The sequence below is a fragment of the Poecilia reticulata genome, linkage group LG14 (genome assembly GCF_000633615.1).
Source record: "Poecilia reticulata strain Guanapo linkage group LG14, Guppy_female_1.0+MT, whole genome shotgun sequence".
Taxonomy (NCBI): Eukaryota; Metazoa; Chordata; class Actinopteri; order Cyprinodontiformes; family Poeciliidae; genus Poecilia; species Poecilia reticulata.
In genome coordinates this window covers 7,938,231-7,947,756 of record NC_024344.1, presented here as the reverse complement: position 1 = coordinate 7,947,756, position 9,526 = coordinate 7,938,231, and the positions used below count along the sequence as shown (strand labels likewise).

General features: G+C 39.6%; 1 pseudogene; it reads right to left on the bottom strand.

Annotated features, from left to right (window-relative positions):
* Window positions 1–6,256: 6,256 nt before the first annotated feature.
* LOC103475681 (piwi-like protein 1 pseudogene) lies at window positions 6,257–9,283 on the bottom strand (annotated as a pseudogene).
* Window positions 9,284–9,526: the final 243 nt, after the last annotated feature.

Here is a 9,526-nt window from a genome sequence, read left to right as displayed (position 1 = left end):
AAAACCATGTTATAATATTCTGTACGAAAAAGCCTGTTACAAACAATGATTTAGATGGTATCAATAGAATATATATATATACTTTTTTTTCTTTTCGGCGGTGTTCAAATTTTTTATGGTTGCTTTTCACAATTTAGAGTCAACATTTGCTTCCCATCTTTTATGGGTTTTTTTTATGGGTGCAAACAATTAATATTTCACATGCAAACAAAAAGTAAACAAAAGAACATATTTGCCTGACATTTAAAAAGAAACATCTGCAGAAAGGTTTTGCTGACATTATTTATGGATCATGTTGTTTTGTTGCTGTTGCTCCATTCTATGATGTAAACTTCAGGGAAGATTTGTTTTCCCTTTTTTTTTGCATTTGTAGGATGGAAAAACTGCTTCACAACAAGCCCACCACTCCTTCTCCTTACACTGCTGCAAACATGTCTGAAAGCTGTCATACAAAATGATGTGCTACATTTGCAGGTGTAATATTTGTCTCGCACTTCAATGTCATAAACACGATGTTTCTCCATAACCTTTCACAAGCTTTCAGGTCATGCGTTGGCTTCTTTTTCTTTTTGCTTCTATTTTTCTCTTATTTGCCTCATATTCTTGCCTTTGGCTGGTTGTTGAATCCTTTCATGATGAAGGAAGGATTTACATCTTTTATTTCCACAATATTAGATCAGAGATGTCATGGGACTAAAAGGATGAAAGGATTAAAAAATTTAAAATGACAGTAACAAAAATCTGGTGAAGAAAGGAAAGTCTGTGCTTCTCTCACACGCTAGCGCATTCAAAGCATCTCATTTTGTATTTTCGGTTTTATAGTTGTCCACATTCTACATTACAACAATGCAGGACAAGACAGGACTCCTGTATAAACATCGCATACAAGAGCAAAACAGCCAGACGATTTGATCTTAAAACCTCATGTCACACAGAAACATCAACAATGTTACACACAGTTAGCTGTTTCCCTTAATTAGCTGAAGGGAAGCTACATCTTTGTTTACATCTCACCAATACTGAGATGTAAATTTTATTAGCACTTTGGGATTTGCTATTGTATATTTCTGTGTGAAATGTTCATTCATCCGAGGTTTAAGCAAAATAACTTTTCTTTGTATGTGAAAAAAAAAATGCTTTTATTGCTGCAAACTATGTTTGCAAAACTAGTTCTAGAGGTTTTGCCATAATTTAACACTTTACAACCACAACCTACAATTTATTTAACTGGAATTATGTCTGATATATCAACTTTATAATATATCTACATAAAGTTGAGCATAGCTGTGAGGTGAAAGGAAAATAATGCATGACTTTCAAAAACAAATTCACAAATAAAACCTGAAAAGTCTGTCTTGCATTTTTATATTTTTCTTCTTCCACTCTGATACCCCTAAATCAAATCCAATACAACCCACTGGCCAAATGGCCTCATCAGTAAACAGAGTACACCTGTCTGTAATTTCAACTCAGTATAAACACACTGCTCAAAAAATAAAGGGAACACTTAAACACTTAAGTAAACACTAAAGTGTTCCCTTTATTTTTTTTGAGCAGTATATTTTGTTCTGAGAAGAGCTCAATGTTTGTCGGAGAGTATTACTGGATGGTTCCATCCACACAACCTGTTTTTCATCTCCTGCTGCGCTTGCTTTCCTTAAGTGGGCATGGATGCGCTGCTGTGGTGTCTGCACACCTGATCCTTATCTTCTCATCAGGTAGATGATATAAGTGCAGTAACCTCATGGTCACCTCTAGATGCCATTTTTGCTGCTGATCTCTAACTAGAACCTCCCACACAAACACCCAGAACTCCTCTGCAACTCTTTTCCACATGTATTTATATGAATTCCTTGGTCCTTATTTTTAAAGAATTATAAGACTAAAGGTTGCTCCTGATGACATTTTAGGAAAATTCAAATAATTTCTAGACAACCACTGAGTGTCTTAAGCAAGGACACTCAGTGGCGAAGCGATTGTCAGGAAAGCTATTCTAAATAAAATGGATAGTGCTGTGCCAGCAGCAGGCCCATCACCTCTGTCCGGTTTGGATTCCTTTTCTTCATTTTATGTTGTTTTGTCATCTCAAACAAGTTTATACAGGCAAATAGACATGGCTGAAAGCTGAACGTAATATCAAATAGATGACATTGTAAAATATGATAAGTCCTGACAAATCACTGTAATGATGATGTAAATAAGGTGCGGTTAAACATGTTGATGCCACGTGGTGATTAATTCAATTTTGCATAGTTTCATCATTATGACACTTATTAATCCATATTCAAAGATCGTTACATTTCTGTCAACTGTTTGGGGCACATTTGTCTTATTTTGTTTTGTGTATCAACCAATCACAGTCAAAACTAGACCTTTAGTGATCTATTTCAGAAAGGCTCAAGAAGAAAAAGCTACCATATCTTATTTTTTAAGACCGTGTAAAGTACGTGATTGGATATGACATTTGGTCTATGCTTCTTACCAGTTGGTGGCGGTAATGCTCCATTAGGTTTACCAATCGTCATAAAGAAGTTGAAGAAGAAGAACCAAACCTCCCTAGAAGCAGCGTCACACCTAGCAACGGGATCGCCACCTAGCAACGGGATCACCCACGTCTCCTTATTAAGATGGGATTTTCTGTTGTCTCGTCGCCCAGGTCCTTTCAACAGCTGACTCTTAGACTACGTTGACACTGCAGGTCTTATTTTTTTGTGAAATCTGATTTTGTTTTTCTTTATGCGTGGTCGTTCACATTTTTAAATATATGCGACTTGCATGTGAACTGCAAACGATCTGTGTCCGCATGCGCGGTAGAGGGTGCAATAACGTCACACATAGCGTGCTCAGTGTTTTGCCGTAAAAAAAGTAAAGTGCTGTGTTTGCGTAGGTAGCCGTGGATGCTAATGGTGGAGCTTATCTTACGATTTTGAAGTTGTTGGACCGGAGCCAGCACATTAACTTAATTCTCAATAGTTGTTAGTTTTTTTTTTCCCGCGTGCGTGAAGAGTGCAAAACAGTGACGTCACGTTCAGGTCGGATCAATGGGATCTGGCTGTACAGACTCAGGTCACATTTGAAAAGATCAGATATGCATCGCATTTAGAACCACAGATCCAAGAGCTCTGGGTTGCATTAGAAAAAATCCGATCTGTGTTGTTCAGACTGGATAACAACAGTCTGAACTGTTAAGGCAAAAAAACAGAGGCAAAAAAAAAAAAAAAAAATCGGATTTGGGTCTTTTCACTTAGGCTGCAGTATGAACGTAGCCTTAAATTAGGACTTATCGGGCAAATATAGGAACTCTCTGAGAATCGTTCAGAATTCGGGCCGTGGTTTCCCTCCATTGTCTGCAGCAAATGCTCACCTCTAGTCACCGAGCATTCTGTGCATCAACCTGCAAAGCACCTTCTGGACACAAACCTGGACTAACACACCAGGTTTGCAACAAATACTGAAAGCATTTGTTGCAACCATTCAAGACCAATCAGCACTTCACCCTTCTGTGATAAATAGAAACAAGTTAGGCAATTTTCTAATCAACAACTCAGATTGTATTTACCTTTGGCCTGTGCTAACTCTGCTCTTCCTCTTACAAGAAAAATCAACATGACATCATAACCTATACAAGTCAAAAATAAATCTTTTAAATATAACATGAAGACCATGGAACACACAAAGTATCGCAGGGATAACGCTGTGCTTAAGGCAGGGTTGGGTAACTCTGGAGGTGTTGTCTAGATCTGGTAGAAGAATGTGTCAGCAAGACAGCTGTGGACTCAGTTTACACATCTGACCTTCAGTGGCAAGAAGAAAGCAATCAAACTCTTTGACCTACATGTAGAAAGCACAATGTGTGACAGACACATCACCCTGCCACCAGCGCAAAATTTGTTGGTGGTAGCATTATGATGTGAAGATAATATTTTCCGGCAGAGCAACTGAAGCCAGTCAAATGTTATGAGCAGATGGATGGAAGCTAAACACAAACACATAAAAGAAAACCTGTTAAGGGCAGCAAAAAGTTTAGAACTGGTTCACTATGGGCAACAACCTGAAACGCATAACCAGAAATATTCGTGTGCCAGAGTGGCTCAGTCAAACTCTTGTACTGCCACTCTGAATGAGTTGGACCTAATTTGCAAAGCTGAGAAATGCCTCTAAACTCCTGCAATTACAGTAAAATATTCACTCAGAGGAGCTTATTACACAAGTAAGTCATGCTGTTCTTTAAAAAAAAATGTTCAAATCATGCATTATTTTAACCATCACATAAATGCTCTCTGTCGCACATGAGGTTGTAACACCTCAACTTGTATACAAGCTTGAGGGGAAATCAATATATTTGTAAAACATTTTTCTCTGGTGGCGAATTGCAGAACATTTCATCTAGATGGGCTTGTGTTGCAGCATGTTTAACTCGAGTCAAAGGCTTTATTTTGTCTGTGTTTGGATGGATGGAGAGCAGTAGGAATACTGTCACCTGCTGGTGCATAAGGTAATCTCACAATGAAAGCCAGGTTTTGCTCTGTAGCAGACTGTGGAGCAGCACCAGCAGCTGCACCTGTTAGAAGTGAGCATTATCAACTAATTACATTTACAAATTAACATAGAGATGTAGAGTAATCACCAGCTACAGATGTTCTCCCTTATTTGTACATGTGTGGTTTAAGTTCATCCAGTTTCTAACAGTAATAAAATTTTTTTCCCCTGTAACAATAAAACAATTATACAGATTATAGTTAAAATTCATGAATTAATTTGGTTTGTCTGACTTTTGCATTACATTGTCATTCCTCTGATGCTTTTTCATCTTGGATGGATCGTTTCTTTCATGTTTCTGTTTTTATGTGTTTTTGTCTAGATATATTCCCCCATGTTTCCCTGAAGTGTTTGCATTCATTCACCAGCCACTTTATAGGTGCACCTGTTCAGCTGCTTGTTAACACATAACAAACTATCCACTTAGCATGGTAGCAAGTAATTGTATTTAAGCGTCTACACATGGTGAAGACAACTTGCCGAAGTTTAAACATAGCGTCAGAAAGGGAAGAAACAGGATTTAGGTGTCTTTGGATGTGGCTGGGTTGTTTGGTCCCAGAACAGCAGCTGTGGGTATTACAGGAGCTGCTGATCTGCTGGCATTTAACACGCAACCAGCTCACGTTTACAGAGAATGACCTGAAAAACAAATTGTGCAGATAAAAGCACCTGCTTGATGTAAGTGTTCAGAGAAGAATGAACAGTCTGGTTCAAGATGATAGAATAGCAACCGTAACTCAAATTGCTACTCATTATAACTAAGGTATGCAGAATGCCATCTCTGAACATGCAACGTGAAGGTGTGTGCTCAGGAATATTTCAGAAACCTTAAGTGGTGTGAGTAAGCAAAGTTTTCCTATGACACAGTTTTATTAGTACCTGTGTTAATGCTGCCCTATAATTTTTATCAACTGTTCCTAGAGTTACTCAGACTCACTGTTTTTACGCCAGTAATCACCTCTCAATAATCACCTTCGCTGCTGATTTTTTTCTGTTTTCTTCCTGCCCCTTGTTGCTCCCGTGTGTGCTCTGAGAGCTGTTGTTTTTGTCTCTCCCATATTTGGATTTCCTTGCTGCACAAATTCTTCACAATAAGCTTTTCAGTTCTATTCCTATTAAAGTACCGCTGTGTATATTATGCCAAAGCTTCTTCGCTACATTGTTCTTATCAAAAAATCAAAACATAACTGTACTGAAAAAAGCTTTCAAATTTGAGGGAGTGTTTCCTGAGCATCGGCAAAATTTAAACCTTGGGAAAATTCACATTTGAAAATTTACTGAACCAGAGCTCTTCATCAGTGCTCCAGAGGTTTATTTGGACTGGTTGATTTACATTCCTAATACATCTACTTAGTTTTAGACTAACGTTCACACTGCAGACCTTAATACTCAATTCCGATTTTTTATTTTTTATTTGTGTGAAATCAGATTTTGTTTGTTCTTTTTTGTTGTTCACAAATTACAAACATGCGACTCTCGCGTGAACTGCAAACGACCTAGTGTCCCGCATGCGCAGCAGAGAGCGTGCTCTGTGTTATGCTAACTGGTTCGCGGAGGTAAACTTTTTTTTTTTTTTTTTTAAATGTCTGAACATTTATTAACAACCAACGTAATTCTTAACTGTACTATTCTAGCAGTTTCTCTTGACAGTTTTGTTTAAACACAGATACACACACACAAAAAAAACAACAACCGTGTAACTTAATTACACATAACAATATGCAGGACCACATACAAACTGCTTTTCTCTTAACAAAATAACACACTCTTATAGGAAACTTGAATGGGTGACAAAACAACAACAACGGTCCTTTAAAGATAGAAAAGGCAGTCGTCAAGCTTGACGTTGGGCTGCTTGTGAATGCTCTGCCCAACCAGGAAAGCCAGCTTATGGCCGTACTGGCAGGGAGCAGGAACACGGATGATTCCCTGCCAGTTGTAGTACATGTGCCAGAGCTTGTACGTGAGCCGCTGCATGTGGTCAGGCTTCAGTCCGCTGGTGTCGTAGACGACGTTGTAGTGAGTGGGTGAAACGCTTCCCGATCTGACAGACTGGCTCACGATGTAGAAGTCGTACCACTCTGGACGGGTGACCTCCGTGTCAATGACGGTACCCGGTGGTGGGTTGGTGAACTTGTCGCCGATTATGGTGAAAAACCTGCTGCTGATGCACTTCTTGACCACCACCACACTTAGCTTGGGCTCATAGTCAGATGATGGACTCCTTGATCGAGTCCATCATCTGAGCCACCTCGTAGTTGACGACACTTTGCAACTGGTCATCTCCTACTCCGTCCCGGTACACAATGATGCGAGATGGCAGGCAATTATTGAATTTCAGGTAGTCTTTCAGGGCCATTTTCAGTCCATCCATTATTTCCTGACCTTTGTGCTACAGGACACACTTTGAGTACCATCTGTTCATGGTCGGGTTGAGGCTTGCCACCAGAGCGCCAATGGACCGCTTCCCAGCAGACGTGTCATGGTAGCAGTCAATGCCCACAATCATCAGCTGTTTGAGAGGGATCTCCACACTCCACAGCTCTCCTCCCATTTTGCAGGCCATCTGCAGGGCGATCTTGGTTGCCACAGTTATGAGTGCCTGAGGTCGGCTGAGGGTACAGGCCACCACACACTGACTGGGAGTCGGACAGTCCAAACAAAGATACTTCTGAATGCTGTTGTACTTGTCCTTGTTGCTGTTGGGAAGGACAACCACCACCATTTGAGTCTGTTGTCCCACGTTGTGCTACAGAGCTTTGAGGAGAGACAGTTGATTGTCTTCAAACTCAATTATTATAGACCTTTGCATCCGGATGCCGATGGGCCCGGAGACTTTGTGCAGAGTTTGCAAGAGGGACTGCGCTTCGTTGCTGTTGCAGCGAGACTGGAACAAGAGCCAGTTGTCCAGTGGGGGAGCACTTATCACAGGTATCCCACGCATCTCTCTGGACCAGTCAGCTGATTGGGGGTTGTAATCATAGGATCTTGGTCCTTGGAAAATCCTCTCTCCTCCAAGGACTCTGCCCATCAGGTTCAGAAGTTTGCTAATGGTGAAGTATATCTTACGATTTTGAAGTTGTCTGATCTGAGCCAGCAAATGAACAACTTAATCATTATCGTCCATTATCGGTGGTTGTTCTTTTTTCCCCAGCTTGCGCTCAGAATAGTGACGTTTGTCGAGTATCAATGAAGTTTAGGTCGGATGGGATGAATGAGATCTGGCCAGATTCTGGTCATGTTTGAAAAGATCTATACGTATGGGATGTAGTGGCCTGCGTTGCATTCAAAAACATCCCATCGATGTTATTTAAACTGTCATAAAAAGGTCAGATACAGGTCGCATTTAAGGCAAAAAAAATAAATACGTCGGATTTGGGTAATTCAGACTGCTGTGTGAACATAGCTTTATTTCAATTTTGATTTCCAGAGAAGGTTTTAGAAGCCACAAACTCATAGGACAGTTTTTTTTTTTTTTTTGCTTTGTCAGTTTCATCTGTTGGTTTTGTTTTTTATTTTTTTAGATGATTAATAGACACCGCTGCAGATGTTCTTTCCTTTGCCCGGCGGTGTTCTGCTCTGCTCTAGTGTGGGGTTTTAAGGAGTATCCAGCCTTGTGAGACCAAAGTGACAATTGTCTACATACTTTGCACGAAGTTGAACTGTTCCCAGTGTGAATTGGATTTCCTCACAGCTGCTCTTTGTCATTGATTGTGTTTGTGGTGTTCTAAGCATCTTCAGACCATTACCTCCAGGATGAACTGGAGCAGTTAACAACTCCGTGTGAAGCAGAAGAGGGTCAAATCCTTGGAGTTTGGAGCCATGATTCCCAACATCAAAAGGATGGATTTCTCTCTCCAGGTAGGAATTATTTTCAACTTTGTCATAATTTAATATTGTAGAGGTCAAAAATGCAAAAACGACAAATCTGAGAGTGTGGTTAAGGATGATTTATTAACAAAACGAAACAAGAAACCAGCATGTGGACTACAGTATTATCCAATATTGTGTTACTGTTGTTTCATCAATAGTCATTTAATAAGAATCATGAGATCCCAGACCCAAGTAGATGAAAAATTTTTCAAAAACATTCTCACCATAGACGTCCGATTCTGCAACTTCACTTACAAGTTGCCTACATTTCTTTTTCTGTGCCACATTCCAATCAGAGTCTCATTGACAGCAATATTACAATCTTCTTTTTATAAAATGTAATTTTACAAAAATGAAAAATGATCTCTTATTCTAAATTAATTTGACATGGAACTAGAACGTACGCTCTTTACGGTCAAAATATTTCTTTCACCTCTTATAACGATTACCTATATATTTCTTTTGTATTTAGAATCATTTTCAGAATAAAAATACATATACCTTTTTGCTTTGAAAAGTGTGCTCACTGGAAAAGTAACTTGTCATAGAGAGTGATTTGGGAATGAATGACAGGCAAGATTTATGAAAGACCTTGAAAATGTGGCTGCCAAGCTGAATGCAGCAGTCACTAATTGTTTCATTCACACCTGGGATTGTCTCACTGAAGTGACAAAATACTGTCAGTGAAAGTAATTATCGATTTTCTGACTTTCTCCATGATATTTCATATTTTGACAAGCAATACTGATGCAACAACCATCATGAGATCAACAATCGACCTGTTATGCGTTTATTATTCGATGCTTTTAGGTCATTAGGCAGTCACCTCTGGCGTCTCCGCTTCCTTGTTTTCTTGCACCTCGCCCCTCATATCAGTAAGCTATCTGTTTAGAGTTCAGTCTCGACTATAGAAGCCACAAAAGTCTTGTAAGCTGTTGTCTGAGTGTTCTTTGTTCTTGTTCTGCGGCTGAATCCCAGATAGAATGCTCAATAACGTGCGTGCTTTACTTAGGTCCTGAGGGCTTTCTCCTAATATGGGCCTTTCAATATTTTATTGCAAAAAGTAGCTCTCTGCACCGCAGATAAGCACCCCTATTTCCTCGACGAGGCTGCA